This window comes from Xenopus laevis, chromosome 9_10S (assembly GCF_017654675.1).
Source record: "Xenopus laevis strain J_2021 chromosome 9_10S, Xenopus_laevis_v10.1, whole genome shotgun sequence".
Taxonomy (NCBI): domain Eukaryota; kingdom Metazoa; phylum Chordata; class Amphibia; order Anura; family Pipidae; genus Xenopus; species Xenopus laevis.
This window is the reverse complement of record NC_054388.1, coordinates 38,770,303-38,787,314: the sequence shown is the minus strand read 5'-3', so window position 1 is coordinate 38,787,314 and position 17,012 is coordinate 38,770,303.

The window sequence follows — 17,012 nt, the reverse complement described above, 5'->3', positions numbered from 1 at the left end:
CCATTAAGGTGTCAGTTTTTACAAGCACCATTGAAAAGAATGGGTGGGTTGACAAAGACAAGGAAACCAATATGATAGCTCTACTCTATATGTAAAAATTCAGTATAGCTGTCTAATGCTGCTTCATGATAAAATGATTCAATGTTTTATTTCTCCAGCACATGAATCCACGTGTATGTAGTGTATGCCTCAAAGTCACTGTTGTTGCTGATGGTAAAATGTCTCATGGCTTTCAGTGATAATCAATATGCAGATGTTTTAATGCACCTTGTGAGCTTAACACTCCTTACCAGTCCTTGTTTTAACTGTACTCTCCCTGGAACACGGGTATGGCAGAACTCATGCACTATACATTGCTTGTCCAGCTGTGTCCTTGTGAGGATATCTTCATCACAATACATGGCAAGATGGCCAAACCAAATGGGTCTTTGCCAGGTAGATCTGAATGTTAGGTCCTCAGATTAACTTCTACTCACTATCTAACCCATGTTGAGGCACTACCCATAATCCTCATCCACAATTTGAAGGAGTCTTAAACCCAGTGATCCCCAATCAGTAGCTCATAAGCAACAAGTTGCTCCCCAACCCCTTGGATGTTGCTCTCACTGGCCACAAAGCAGGTGCTTTTCATTGCATAAAAAGAAGTATACTGCCAAGTAACGTCTCGTGTAGGCTGCCAGTCCACATAGGGGCTATCAAATGGCCAATTACTGTCCTTATTTGGCACAGCAAGGGACTTTTTCGTGTTTGTGTTGCTCGCCAATTCTTTTTACATTTGAATGTGGCTCACAGGTAAAAAAGGTTGGGGACCCCTGCTCTAGCCAATGAGATTTTTGCCTGGGCTGATAAATATCTCTCTGCTCTAAATCACATTGTGAATGGGAACATCATTGTCTGAGTCCAACAGAATTTTGACTCATAAGTCTCTCCACTTTTACTTTTGCTTTAAAGAAGTTGTTTCTAAAACTGCTATTACTATTAGTTGGTTAGATCTAAAGGGCACCTGTTCTGGAGCAGTGAGGCAAATAAGGAAGAAAAGGAGAGGCTGTGAATGGTAAAGGGAGAGCAGTTGGTGGGGAGAAGAGAAGTGCAAGACTTAATTACAAGAGGCAGTGAGCAGTGACGGAACTGGTATGGGGGCAAGAGTGAGTTGCTTGCAGCTGAAATAATGTGTTCAGTGAGGGAGATTGATACTGGGACCTAAAGCAAAATCATTTTTAAGGGCCCCTAAACTTTTCATGAAATTGCAATGTGTCTGTGCCCCACTAGGCCCCCCTATACCAAGGTATCAAAAAATTCAAGCCTCCGCTTCCACTTTTATACAGATAACAATGGGCATGCCCACTTGGCAAGACAGAGCTCTTTGGGAACCTCCTGTTACTCCACAACGCCCCTCAGTGGTGCTCAAACCCAATCCTTTACATTTAATGGTTCCATCTGGTGTATCCCCTATGCTGAAAAGCAGAATCAAGGACAGGTGGATTCCTAGTAATTACCCAGTACTGCAGGTGAGCCTGCCACACCACTTTGGGGGCCTCATTGCCTTCACCAGGCAGGACTATACTTAACTCCTTCTCTAAACCCAAAAAGTTCTTGTTATGACCTACAAGGTTTTCTTAATTTCCTTTAGTGACCAGTCTAGTCCTGCAGGAGCTTGGACAGGATGCTTAAGGGTAGAACTAGACAAGCGCTTTCCATGCGATTCTGCCGTATCTGACGAGCTGCGCCAAAACGCAGGTGTCAAGACGGATGCAACGGAAAAATAAGGTAAGATATAGCAGTCGGAGATGTTGCGGCGTTGATCCAACGCGCCACGACTGTCTGATGCAGACTCAGTGTGCAGCGTCTGCATCCGACAGTCGAGACGTCTATGGCGCCTGTGAGCAGACTGGGACCCATTCAAAATGCTTTGCAGGGTGGACTTAATCCAAACTACCGCTATTGGAGGGGAAGGTGTCACAGGTCTTGACAGACTGAGTAAAGATAAATTGCAAGGTGTTCTACCTGGGGTTCTGTGATTTCAGTGACTTCATTAACTAACTGGGCTATTAGCTATATTGCTCCTCAGCCTCACCAGCTGTTTAGATGGTATGCTATCCTGCTGCTGCAGCTCCAGTGTTCAAGACAATCTCTAACCCAGAGAAGCACAGGTAACTGCTAATCTCTTACTGCATTTTATCACTAAATTTATTACACCCAGCCCTGCCCCTGCACTGCTGGTTTCACTCACAACCCTTATGGGGCTTCACTTGTCATAAACTATGCCTCATACAGAGACCCATGCCAAGTTGGGTTGTTGCATTTGCACACACCTTGTTTATGGACACCATGTGCTCTACCCCTGGATTTTTTAAGTAGTAAAAGATTATAATTTCACCCAATTGGAGCAATGACAGTCACACTGCTAGCCAATTAGGTGCTGTGTGGGTGTAGCAGGTTCTGAATATTTAGACCGTCACAGAGTCTTCTGCACATTGACACATATCTGCCTGCTGTTGGCGAGGAGCTGAGATATAATGTCGGACTCGTATATTATGTTCCCTGCGCTGCTCACTGCAGGTCAGTAGCAAGAGAAACCACTCTGTTCCTCTGGTTATATGTTTTTCTTTTAGGCTCTCCCTTCTGTTTAAATGTTTGCTACTATATGTCCCTAGGCGATGGCACCTCTTTCTGTAGGGCTTTGGGAGATGATGGTTCTCGGTGACGGTAGCTCACTCCTTCTGTAAGTTCCTCTGGGTGACAGTGTCTGTACCATCTTGTGTATGGGCCAATGTGACAGTACCTTAAGGAGATTTGCCTGGGTGACTGTAGGTGCTCCTTGAGTAATTCCTACCTCTGAAGATTTATTTGGGCGAGACTATTAGTAACTGTGTGACAGTGTTCTCCATAGGCACCTATAGAGTAGGGTACTACCGTGCACTATGGTGCCATTGGGTGACAATATCTTCTTCTCTGGGTTATAGCACCCTGCTCTGAGGGTGCCCTCTCGGTGTCTGTTGATTACAGTAAGAACAAATGCATTATGGTGCCTTTTGGTTAATGCCCTTTCTGTTCTGTGTGTGTTAGGTGTTGTCTGTAGCATGCTGCTTCTGATAATCCTATTGGTGTTACTGTTCCTGTATCACAGACACCCCCAGCTGTGGCAACAGCTCTGCTCAAAAACAAGCCAGAATTTGGTAAGTATGAGCACCCTGGATTGGAAGCACTGACAGTCTATGAGTTTGTTGGGTTTGGAATCCCCTGATTTGCACTCTCTATAACTGTAGCCAATCTTGGGTAACCCTTTTCCTCATTTATCATATAGCACTGTTGTGCCCCTTGCAATCCCTTAAACAACTGTTTGTTTCTATCTTGTCACTGATTCGCCTATAGCAGTTCCTCATTTCCAATTTGGCACTGTGTTTTGCCTATTGGAGTCCCTTAAGTTTCGCTTTATTCTAGTGTGGCACTGTTGTGTTGTGCTTATAGCAGTCCTTAACATGTTCCCTCATTTCCGGTATAGCACTATGTTGTGCCCATAGCAGTTCCTTTTGGTTGTTCTACCTTTACGTTGTCCTTAGATCACTTGAATATGATTTATATCATCCATTTACTTCTTAGAACCAACCTCCGGCGTTTTCCCAGTGCACGCAAAGGAATATATTAGAAGAATCACCAATTGGTGGATTTTGGATGCAGGTACTCCTGAAAACAGTTGCAACTCTGTCTAGGAAGGATTGACCTTCTCATGAATGATTTGTGTACCATCTCTCACTCCAGGGCAATCAGATCTTCTGTGTGGGCTCCACTAGCAGTTACCAACTTCCAAGCTATGAAAGCCTCCAAGAGAAAGACCGTCACAGCTCCATTAACAGCACTGGCCCAGAGAAGCCAGGTCTGCTGGCATGCACCAGAATGGAGGTAAGTTCTCTGTCACTATCCCCCCCCCCCATATGTCAAATATAAGGACAATAAAAACACGATTGGTATAGCTTATTCAACTCCCAAAAGGAAAATAAATGTCCAGACTAAGTTATGTGTTAAAATTTCTGTTGGTGATATAGTAAAATATGAAAAAAATTAGTGTGTGCAGGTCCGTGAATATTTTGCTGTTGCTAAGGGACCTAGCCAGGTCAACAGAGGGCCAGCACTACCAGTGCAGTGCTTGTGACTTGCAGGAGTGTGGTGGATTCATCACATTGGCCTATACATGAATATGAATGCACCAGCACCATTTAAGTCCCAGAGAAAATCCTACACTCTTCATAAGGAATATTGCAATGTACAGCGTATACAGTTGTATTCACAATAATAGCAGTCTGACATCACTAACCTGATCAATCACTGTTTTTGGTAGGAATTTTATTTCTACATGGCAAATAACTTACTAGTAGGTGCAGTAGAGTAATAGAAAACCAACAGTCATGACATGCTGCTGATTCTGTGTAATTGAATCATTAATTGAGGCTTGTTCCAAATAATAGCAGTGCGGAGTTCATTCGTTCTGTAAAAAAACAGGTGTCAATTACGGCCTTTATTTAAGGAAGGAAGGAGCAAATGTTGTGTATGCTGGTTATAGTTCATTTCTCTCTGAATGGCTCGTTCCAGACATTATTCAGAAGAACAGTGTACTTTAATAAAAAGTTGATTGGCGAGGGGAAAACATATAAAGAAGTGCAGAGAATGATAGGCTGCTCAGCTAAAATGATCTCAAACAGTAACGTAACTAACCAGTGCCAGGCCTGGGTGAAGGGCGTACACCAGAAGCGATCTTCTTGGTTGATACGTGGTCCCTGAGGGGCAATCAAAACCTGAAAGACGTGGAAGAAAACTACCATTCAAATGGATAGAATAGCCAAAATGGCAAAGACTCTGCCAATGATCAGCTCCAGGACGATCAAAGAAGTAGGATAGTTAACTGTGATACTGTTACAATTAGAAGACTCCTATGTGAAGCCAAGCTATCGGCAAGAAGCCCCCGCAAAGTCCCATTGTTGAAAAAAAACCTACTGAAGAGCTTACAATCTGCCAAAGAACATACTGACTGGCAACATTTTGTGGACTGATGAAAGCAAGATTGTTCTTTTTGGGTCTAGGGGCCACAGACAGTTTGTCAGCCAACCCCCAAACACTCAATTCAAGTCACAGTACAGTGTGAAGACAGTGAAACATGGTGGCACAAGCATCATGATATGGGGATGTTTCTCATACTATGGTGTTGGGTCTATTTATCACATACCAGGGATCATGGATCCATTTCAGTATAGTGAAATGCAGAATTGAGTAATGTACCAGGTGCCAGAAGTTGGTGGACTCCATACAACACAGATGTGCAGCAGTTCTCAGAAACACTGATTATACAACTAAATATTAGTTCAGTCATTCAAAGGAAAGCAAAGTCTTGAAACATTTTTCAGTTTATACAATGAATGTTTGAGTTAGTAAAGAAGAATGCAGACATTGCTATTTTTTGGAACAGCATAATATTCCCTTTTCTTGACTTTCTGTAAAGAAATAACACACATTTCTTCATGTTTTGATTTGGAATAGAATGTACAGTGTTCTCAATGCATTTGTGTGTATGGAAATAAAAGCTATTTTTGAGCTTTATTCACTTTTTTAAACACACTGCTATTATTCTGATTACAATTGTATGTAAGTATTTGAATAAACAGATCATATGGTTTCCAAGTTCTAAATCCTACTTCCTAAGCCAACAATATCATTTTAATTTAATGGTCCTTTGTTAACAGGGCTTTGGGCCCAAAGTCTGTGTGTATTCACTGACCTAGTTAATGATTGAGTTAGCTAGTTGTACCAACCGGGAAACAGAGGGTATTAGCCGACTTGGCATTGCATTGTCCTGGCACAGAGACATGACTAGTTATTTCAGCTTTGGGACATTTCAGAGGTCAGGATTCTACCTTATCAACAAATATATATTGTCTGTCTCCACTCTTGGCAACATACGGCCAAGCAGAAGTTGTTGCACTACTACTGGAGATTTGTAGGTTGTCCCCTACTTTATCTTATGGGGCTGGAGACAGAAACACCAAATTTCCCACTATTAATTTCTTTGGCAACTACTGTCACTTAAAAATGTACGCCATTGCATTAATGACTGAAATGCTCCCTTTTGACAAGCTGAAAGTTGCTTGGGTGACATAATGCTCTGAATTGGCCAGTGCAGGGGTGCTGTCAACATGGACCCCTCTAATTTGATGTGGTGCCATGCTTAACACTATGTAGAAACTAGGGATGCACCGAATCCAGGATTCCGTTTGGGATTCTGCCTTTTTCAGCAGGATTCGGCCAAACCGAATCGTAATTTGCATATGCAAATTAGGGGCAGGGAGGGAAATCGCGTGACTTTATGTAACAAAACAAGGAAATAAAAATGTTTTCCCCTTTCCACCCCTAATTTGCATATACAAATTAGGATTCGGAATTCGGCCTAATCTTTCGCAATGGATTCGAGGGTTTGGCCGGATCCAAAATAGTGGATGTAGTACATCCCTAATAGAAACTATGGCACCCACCTGAACAGACACTATGAAAATCCAACAACCTAAGGAAGTTACCTAGTTGTACACTCTACATTTTATTATTATTTTTATTATTACCATTTCTATAGCGCCAACATATTGCGTAGCACTGTAAAGTAAATGTGATTATACAACTAAATCACATGAATTCTATACATAGAACATATGGCGTTACATACATCACAATCAATACCGGTACAAACGGTGAGGACGGCCCTATGCAAAAGAGCATACACTCTAAAGGGAAGGGAGTAATACACAAGGTGTGGGAGTGGGCAAGATCGAATTAAGTGGGTGAGAAATGTGGTACTGTATGTGGTGTTGCGTTTGGTAGTTAAGCAGAGTGAGGGTAGGCTTCTCGAAAGAAGTGCGTTTTAAGAGATTTCTTGAAAGCAGAAAGGTTGGGAGAAAGTCGGACAGACCGTGGGAGATAGTTCAAGAGGAGGGGTGCAGCCCTTGCAAAGTCTTGAATGCGAGCATGTGAGGAGGTAATGAGAGAAGAGTTGAGTAGCAGGTCAGTAGAGGAGTGTAGTAAGCAGTTGGGTGAGTATATAGAGATGAGTCCAAATTTAATGCACTGCTATTGCAGTTCTACCTTTCAGGCTCCCTCGCAACCTTGGCTTGACGCTTTTATTTTTCTCTCCTGCTTATCCTCCACTGTCATTTTAACCACTGCCTGGTTGCTAGTGTAAGTGGGACCCTAGCATCCAGATTAATTAACCTGTAGAACAAGTTTTAAAAAAATCTATAAGTTCTAAGAATCTCACTTGATCTTTTCAGTTAACTGTGCTTGTTCTTTCTATCTTTCAGTCTCCCCCAAGTTATGAGCAAGCAAAATTCATGCCACCCCCTGCTACATAGATATGTCTGGGAGAATTTATCAGCCCCCGCCTATTCTGCCAGCCAGCGCTTGCAAGCTCGACGTGTAGAGAACATGCTCAGGAGAAAACATGGATGACTTTGACAAGGGCCACGCATCTTCCCTGTGGACAAGGTGAAGGAGCACCAAGGAAGCACCAGAAATACAGCTACAGTGTGAGTGCAGCCAGGAAATGTAGCAGATTACAAAGCAGGCTTCCCTTGTTATGCCTTCACAGATTCACTTGTATTATCAGACACAGTTGGAATAATTCTGGATCTCTACTGAACTCGCACATCTGCAGGGAAGTATGGAGAAACCGCGGTGCAGGTTCATATAAGGGATAGAGATGGGGTTATGCAGGAGCACAGGCAGTTAGCGTTTGGTATGCTGCAAATATAAAAACAAACGTTTGATTTGGTTGCCGTTGGTAAACAGGCAAGGGAAAACTTTGCCAGTGTGGCTAGCCCTGGTTAAAGGAGAAGGAAACCCCCGGGGCGCAAAACCCCTCCCCCTCCCTCCTCCCCCCTGGCCTACCTGTCCCCCTGGGCAAATGCAGATGGCGACTGTGAACTTCGTGGACAGGACCTGCGCAGAGGGGTGAGTAACAAGTTAGGGGCATTTACCCAGGGGGACAGGTAGGCCAGGAGGGAGGGGGGGGAATACAGGGGAGGAGGAGGGGTTTTGCGCCCAGGGGGTTTCCTTCTCCTTTAAGATCTTTATGTGCAAAGCTATGGTTAAATAGAGTGTATGTGAATAATGATCTTATATGCATGATGAAATAACACCTTCCGGCTATTTTATAATAAGATCTGATAAGATTTTATGATAAGATCTGATCGGTGTTTAACTACATATCCCAGCAGTCCTCGAGAACTTCTGATTTCTGAGGCGTGGTGGGAGTAGTAGTTCAAAAGCTGCTGTAACCGCCCATTGGTATGACATGAGAAGGAATTCGATATAAAGCAACACGTGTAATGAAACATGTTAATTTAATAAAGATATGTACAAAAAGAATCTGGGCTCTCACATCATCTCTACAAGTTTGAAGCGGTTCTCTTGCGGCACTGGAATTACATTGGCCAATGTTTTATATATGATGGCACCAGCTGGTAGTTGGCATATAACATTTCAGCTCTCCTCGCTGCGTGGGGCTGGGACATATACTTCCTTGTAACGGACAATTCCATCATCCAGTGCAAACAGGGTCTTATTGCGGCCAATTCCTACCTGCAATATACAATTCAGCAACAGACAGGAGGGTTATGGGATTTCCTTATGCCAGGCTGTATAAGCAACAGCCCCTCTTATGGGCCCTTCAGCAATACATTTGCCCATGCAGTAACCAATGATTAGGAGTTTCAGACACAGGGCAAGATAAAGCAGATTAACCAATGTTCCCCACAGAAGAAATGAGAGTGCTACAACTGACCTGGGGTCCTGGGTGCTAGCGCGTTATACGTTGAGTTGCCAAGATGTTCCCAGCATGCACAAAGTCTCCTGCAAGTAAAGCAAAGCACAATATCAATACACCTAAGTGACATAAACAAGAAGTGGTATGAGGAAAGGGTTAAAAGGTGGGTGGCAGGGATGATTACATGCCTACATCTGATCTTTGTACGGCTAATCACAGGTGTGTTTATATCTTGTTGGCTTGCACATGGCGTCTTAATTTCCACTGTAGTCTGCATTTTCCATCCTCCTTCATATAAGTTTATGACCTTGTGATACGAATGACACAACAGCGAGTAGGTTGTGAAGGACGTGCCCAACACCATGTAGCGGTGGCTTACCATCTAGTTTCTTATAGCCGTATCTTCTGCCAGGACTCTTCCCTCATTTGTTCTTTGAGCTGCCCCCGGCTTTCTTGGATGCTTCTCTCACTAAGAGCAAGGCCACGTGGGACGGTGCAACTAGAGAGTGGGGGCAAAAGTTTTAAAAAATCAGATATTTGTGTGTAGCAGCATAATCATTCGCATAGATTTGGCTCCTGGACCAAAACAGATTCCCTAAAAGACAATGAAATATATGGTCCCATACAGAGAGCAGTAGAGTGTAACTGAACATTCACCTAATATCTGTGTATGGGCTTTGAATTCCCAATCTTTCTCCAATCCTAAACTCTACCACTCTCTGGAGATCACCATTCTTAGTACATAATCTCTCTAATCCTAATATTGCAGGTACCTGTGTCCCATAAATTCTAACAGGGTTCCAGGTGTCCCTGCAATGCTAATCTCAAAGGGACCCCAATGTGTCTGTCCAATCCTAATATCTGCTCGTTCCCTGCATATCCGTAATACAAATACTAATATTACAAGGTTCCTAGTGTCCCTCCAATCCTAATTCCACCAGGTCCCTGGTGTTCCTACAATACTAAGTAGTGATGGGCAAAATGGCAAAACATTTGCCTAATGCATTGAAGTCAATGGGCGACCATTTTTTTCACCCATTGGAGTTAATGGATGTCTCAGCGAAAGCTGTCAAAAATTTCACTCATTACTAGTCCCCAATGTCTCATTCCAATCTCACAGGGTGTCCTGTCTCTCTAATACTAATGTCACAAGGTTCCCAGTATCTCTGCAATATGCATGCTCAGTAGAGCGAGAAAGACTTGCTCGTAAGTGGCCAGGGCTGGGGCAGGTTTCTTCTAGCAGGAGAACCAGCCCAGGGTATAAGATAAATCAATACAATCCTTTGCACACCCCAAAGATTGGAACTTTCATTCTCTTTTAAGTGCCATGTGATAAAAGAGACAGTAAGAAGGAAGTCCCTGCATCATAGAGTTTACAGTCTAAATACTAATATTACAAAATGTCCACTGTCCAATTCTAATCTCACAGGCTCCCTCCTGTGAAAATTCTTTTGTTCGCACATTTTAAAATTGTGTGCACCGTTTTTAATAACTGCTCAGATCAGAACTGATACAAAATTGTGTTTTCACACAAAATTCTTTTTTGTTGTGTGCACATCTTAGAGGCAACATTGTTCCCAATGATAAATATGAATATAGCATGATCCCTCCAGTGACCGATATAATCTTGCATGGTTCTACCAGTGAACAATCCTAATCTCACATGGTCCCTTCAGTGATCAATCCTAACCTCACAGAGTTCCTCCAGCAACCAATCCCAACCTCAGAGTTCTTCCAGCGATCAATCCTAATTTCACAGAATATGCGCCAGTGGCCAATCCTAACCTCACAGAGTTCCTCCAGTGACCAATCCTAACCAAACAGAGTTCCTCCAGTGACCAATCCTAACCAAACAGAGTTCCTCCAGTGATCAATCCTAAACTCACAGGGTTCCTCAAGTGATCAATCCTAATCTCACAGAGTTCCTCCAGTGATCAATCCTAACCTCACAGAGTTCCTCCAGTGATCAATTCTAACCTCACAGAGTTCCTATAGCGCTCAATCCTAACCTCAGAGTTCTTCCAGCGATCAATCCTAAACTCAGAGAGTTCCTCCAGCGATCAATTCTAACCTCACAGAGTTCCTATAGCGCTCAATCCTAACCTCAGAGTTCTTCCAGCGATCAATCTTAACCTCAGAGTTCCCCCAGTGATCAATCCTAAACTCAGATAGTTCCTCCAGTGACCAATCCTGACCTCACAGAGTTGCTCCAGCGATCAATCCTAACCTCACAGAGTTCCTCCACCGATCAATCCTAAATTTACAGAGTTCCTCTAATCTCAGAGTTCCTCCAGTGATCAATCCTAAACTCAAAGTGTTCCTCCAGTGATCAATCCTAAACTCAGAGTTCCTCCAGTGATCAATTCTAATCTTACAGAGTTCCTCCAGCGACCAATCCTAACCAGAGTTCCTCCAGTGATCAATCCTAAACTCACAGAGTTCCTCCAGTGATCAATTCTAACCTCACACAGTTCCTCTAGCGATCAATCCTAACCTCAGAGTTCTTCCAGCGATCAATTCTAACCCCAGAGTTCCCCCAGTGATCAATCCTAACCTCAAAGAGTTCCTCCAGCGATTAATCCTAAACTCACAGAGTTCCTATAGCGCTCAATCCTAACCTCAGAGTTCTTCCAGCGATCAATCCTAAACTCAGAGAGTTCCTCCAGCGATCAATTCTAACCTCACAGAGTTCCTATAGCGCTCAATCCTAACCTCAGAGTTCTTCCAGCGATCAATCTTAACCTCAGAGTTCCCCCAGTGATCAATCCTAAACTCAGATAGTTCCTCCAGTGACCAATCCTAACCTCACAGAGTTGCTCCAGCGATCAATCCTAACCTCACAGAGTTCCTCCACCGATCAATCCTAAATTTACAGAGTTCCTCTAATCTCAGAGTTCCTCCAGTGATCAATCCTAAACTCAAAGTGTTCCTCCAGTGATCAATCCTAAACTCAGAGTTCCTCCAGTGATCAATTCTAATCTTACAGAGTTCCTCCAGCGACCAATCCTAACCAGAGTTCCTCCAGTGATCAATCCTAAACTCACAGAGTTCCTCCAGTGATCAATTCTAACCTCACACAGTTCCTCTAGCGATCAATCCTAACCTCAGAATTCTTCCAGCGATCAATTCTAACCCCAGAGTTCCCCCAGTGATCAATCCTAACCTCAAAGAGTTCCTCCAGCGATCAATCCTAAACTCACAGAGTTCCTCCAGTGATCAATCCTAACCTCAGTTATTTGCGGACTGCTGGTCCTCGTTTGCGCATGAACGACCCTGGTTGGGGGGGGGGGATATGGTTAACTGGGCTACATTTAAAAATTATTAGCTGGTCCAAGCCTACCAATGTACTGATTTTGGAAGTTGCCGCGGGTTTGGACTTTAAAAACCGCCCAATTTCCCAGCCCAGCTTTCTTGCTTTTATTATCTGTGCCTGTTATTTTAATAGAAAAATTTCCTTATACCCCTCCGACCCTGGCAGTGTCACTATAGAAACAGACATGGATTCCCCCTGAGTCTGCCTGCTGTTCATTTGGGCCGGTGATGCCCATCGCCTCCAGTTCTGTGCAGCCCTCCCCCTCCAGACTCCAGCACAATTTGCTTCAGTGTACAAATTGGGCTATTTTTGGGCTACTTTTAAAATGGCTTTTGGCTACTTTTAAAGAGTCTTTGGCTGGTTTTGAAATGTAAACCTGGGGCGCTCCAGTTCCTACACACGGAACAAAAAATAGTAAACCTTTCTAAAACATGCTGTTTAGTAGGCTCCATTGTATGTGGGCACGTAGGCCAAGGAGAGCTGAGCTGTGATCAAACCCCCATCCCCTGTAACAAACACACTGTGGGATAAAGGCATCTAGTGAATCCCTTGCACACAAAACTGCAACACCATCCTCTCCGGTAGAGAATGCGAGAGACAGCAGAGTTACAAAGCCTTCATTAACTTACCAAAGCCCCGAGACACACACCTGCACAGTGACAGCGCCATTGTTGACCCTGTGAGAGATGAGTTCTGCTTCTGAGCTGCTGAGTGATTCTGGGGTTCCTTCCCTAGCCCGGAAGGACGTGCTTGTTTCCGAGCAGTGACAGTGAAGGAGAAGGGGATCTGGAGGATAGAAATCATTAGCACCCCATAACAGCCTCGCTCCCTAGCCGCTCCTTTCAAAGTGGTGGTTCACCTTTAACTTTTAGTATGTTACAGAACGCTCAATTCTAAGCAACTTTTCAATTGATCTTCATAATTTATTTTGTATAGTTTTTGAATTACTTGCTTTCTTCTTCTGACTCTTTCTAGCTTTCAAATGGGGTCACTGACCCCTTCTAAAAAAAACAAATGCTCTGTAAAGTTAAACATTTTAATGTTATTGCTACTTTTTATGCAGGACTCTCCTGTTCATATTCCTGTCTCTTATTCAGATCAGTGTGTGCTTGCTAGGGTAATTTCGACCCTAGCAACCAGATTGCGGAAATTGCAAACTGGAGAGCTGCTGAATAAAAAGCGAAATAAACCCTCAAAATATAAAAATTGAATTGAAATTTTTTTCAGAATACCACTCTCTACATCATACTAAAAGTTAATTTAAAGGTAAACAACCCCTTTAAGTGGGTCCCAAACCCCCATGTCCCTGTGGGACCCCCTCAGGCAAAGAAAGGGAAGAAGAACTAGGAAACTGTCACTTTCCTCATAGACCCAGGTTCATGGGTAAAGGTTAATATAATGCTAGGCAAGGGACAAACCAGGGTGGGTAACAGGGTTGTCAGGTTTAGGTTTTAAAACCAGCCAAAGACTTTAAAAAAGTAGCCAAAAGCCATTTTAAAAGTAGCCCAAAATAGTAAAACGATAAGGGTATCAAATAAGTGTCTGGAATTTTCTACATTAAAGAGGACATTATAACATTTTCCCTGTAAGTTTGAGCATATTTCTATAGACATGAAAAAAGTGCTTAACATTTTATATATATATATATATATATATATATATATATATATATATATAGCAGAGTTACAAAGTGCTTAACATTTTATATATATATATATATATAAGACAGACACACATCTCTCAATCTCAGCAAACAGGGACACAACATACAGATATAGGATCCCTTATCCGGAAACCTGATATCCAGAAAGCTCCGAATTACGGAATGGCTGTCTCCCATAGACTGCATTTTATCCCAATAATCCAAATTTTCAAAAATGATTTCCTTTTTCTCTGTAATAATAAAACAGTAGCTTGTACTTGATCCAAACTAAGATATAATTAATCCTTATTGGAAGCAAATCCAGCCTATTGGGTTTATTTAATGTTTAAATGAATTTCTAGTAGACTTAAGGCATGAAGACCCAAATTACGGAAAGATCCGTTATCCGGAAAACCCCAGGTCCCGAGCATTCTGGATAACAGGTCCCATACCTGTACAATGGATGTGCACACACACATATGTCATACATTCACACAATTCTAGCTGACAAGGACACATTTCAAACATACACAAACTCTGCCATTGTCATGTACCTATTTAAACATACACTGTACATAAAACATGCACGAAAATGAAAAGGGCTGTACAGAAAAACAATCACCAAAGACATGTCTCACAGTACTCCCCCTAATATCTCTGATTCAGTCGCACAAAATTGGGCGTTTTGAAAGTTTGCATTTTTAAAACCCGCCACTACATATACTATACTGTCAGATATATTTATATACGACGTTACTGTATTGTTATTATGTATTTAGGTAAATCAGACATATTATACTTTACAGAGATTGCTGAACATTTTTACATTATTTCTTACACTGTGTGTTCGAGGGCAGGATTATAATAAAATGTTGTACAGCTGGAGGCCTATGGGCTGGACGTGGGCCTCCAGGAGATTTGTAGACCACAGTATGCTCAAGGCCTCTATGAATTTCTTTAAATAGCACCATCATTGCTTCTTCTGTGCCAAGAGCATTCCTTCTTGGTGTATATTTATTTATGCCATATTGTTGGGAGATGCCATATTGTTGCAGATCCTTATCTCTTTTTTTAAATTGTTTTGATATTAATTTCATATGCCCTCTGAAGTGTAAAGTAGCTGATCTCACATCTAGTATGCACTTGTCTCTCAAACACAGGGTGACAGTCTTGCTCAAGAAGAAGCCAACGTTCTAATCCTTCTTCCTGGAGTTTGTCACAATGGTGCACAACTGGAAGACGGTTGGAACCCTATTGTGTATATGAAACCTCAAACATGTTATCTTCCTCATGGCTTTGCTCACTTCAAAAAATATTTTCTCTAATGTACTGTCACAAAGTCTGTCTTCTGGTATTACCCAACAGGAGCCACTAGGTGACAGCTGCAAGGAGACCCTGCATCATTTTGTGGCCCACGTGACAGCGGGAAAGTCATGGAAAGTGCCCACATTGGTAATCATGGAGATGGAGAAATATTTTAGGTGGGTACTGGGAACACAGTGCAATAAAATATTGTATTACCGCACACCTCCTTCCACTTTTCTGCGTGGTGGTGCTGGTCCTCCGTTGACCAAGCCCGGTCTCCTTACTGCTGTGCAATTTCAAAAAAACGGTCCGCACACACCAATGTTGCAGTCGGGGATTGTACCCCTTTTATTAATGCCGCCAACAATCAACGTTTCGGGGGGAACACAGCCTCCCTTCTTCCTGAAGAAGGGAGGCTGTGTTCCCCCCGAAACGTTGATTGTTGGTGGCATTAATACTGGGAACACAGACCAGATGTGTCCACCATATCAGGGTAGTTTGTTGATTTCCTGTTTCTTTTTGTTAGTAGGTAAAAAATGAGGCAGGAAAAATGCAAAAGGAGCCCATGCTTGGAAAAGTTCTAGGCAATGGGAAGAAGAGGCTGTGTATATGGAAAGAGTCCTCAGAGACACTCCCTACCTTGGGCTGAGCAGAAGTGGAGGAGGTGAGCGCATTATGGTGTTGGCTGCTCCTTTAGGAAAACTGATAGCTTTGTTAATATTTTCTTACCGATGTCCCTCATTGTTTTCTAGGCTCTGATGGACTTCAGCCTACACACAGGAACCCACGTGTGGTTCCTAGAGACGTGGAGTTTGCCGACTTTGTCTGCCAGTTCAGCAAGGTGGTGGCAGAAGCTACAACCAAGTAATGAGTTGGGGGTGTAGGGTAGAAAAAATGGGGACAAAATGGATTGTGTTCTCACTAGTCACTCTATCTTTCCCTTTAGGAGACAAAGGGATAACACGTCATTCTCATTCTACCTGGATGGTGAGTGGGCAAAGGGGTTGCGAGTGGAAAGGCCACCTGGAGGCGACAGATCCAACAGTGTGGACATTGCAAATGCTTGAGTGTACGCCACATATCCACACTATTCTGCACCTTTTTGTCCACAGGCCTAGCACTGCTGTCGGACAAAAAAGCAGCAAAATCTTCTCGGTGATATCCTTGTGCACCGTGGAGAACACATTACCTCTACGTCTTGGCCCAGAAATATCCAAGTGTATTTATTTGCAGATAACATCAAAAGAGCCAGAACTCTCTCTTGAGTTAACCTGAATCAAAAAAGGCTCAATTCTTACAGCACTTTTTAATGTGTAGACTTTTGGTGAACTGTTCCAGGATTATTATACTACTTGTAAGGAACCGGGACAGAGACAACTGAACATGCTGTTTGATGTTAAAGTAGACCTAAATAGGCTGCCGTATATAAGGCTATTTGCTACAATCTGATTTATTTTTTTCTACCACAGAAGAAATGATCAGTGCAGTAACAGTTCACAAGAAGCTATTGTGATTGAGAATACATTGGGAGGAAAAGTTGCATTAAATATATCCCAGAATGTCTTATTTATGGCTCTCTGTTCAAACTGAGCATTTGCTGGAGAACTTTATCCACATTGATATGACAAAACAGCACAGAATTTTGTCCTTGATTTCTGCATTGCATTGGTGGAAGGGACACACAGAAGGTCTGAAAAAGTGTTGTAGTGCTCAGCAAACAGTAACCCTGTTACTGCTCAGGGTAGGAAGTAAGCAACTTAACTTGGATCCCTCCTCACCAAATGATTTTTAGTTTTTCTTCCTCTCCTGCAGAGACTGGCCCTCTCCTTGCTTCTTTTGCATTGCAAAATACTGATTTCCAGTATATACATCACCTCAAAGCTTAATCCTCTTAGATATTAAAAATGACCTGCATGGTACTCAGATAACTACCACCTTTCTATAATTCTGTTTGG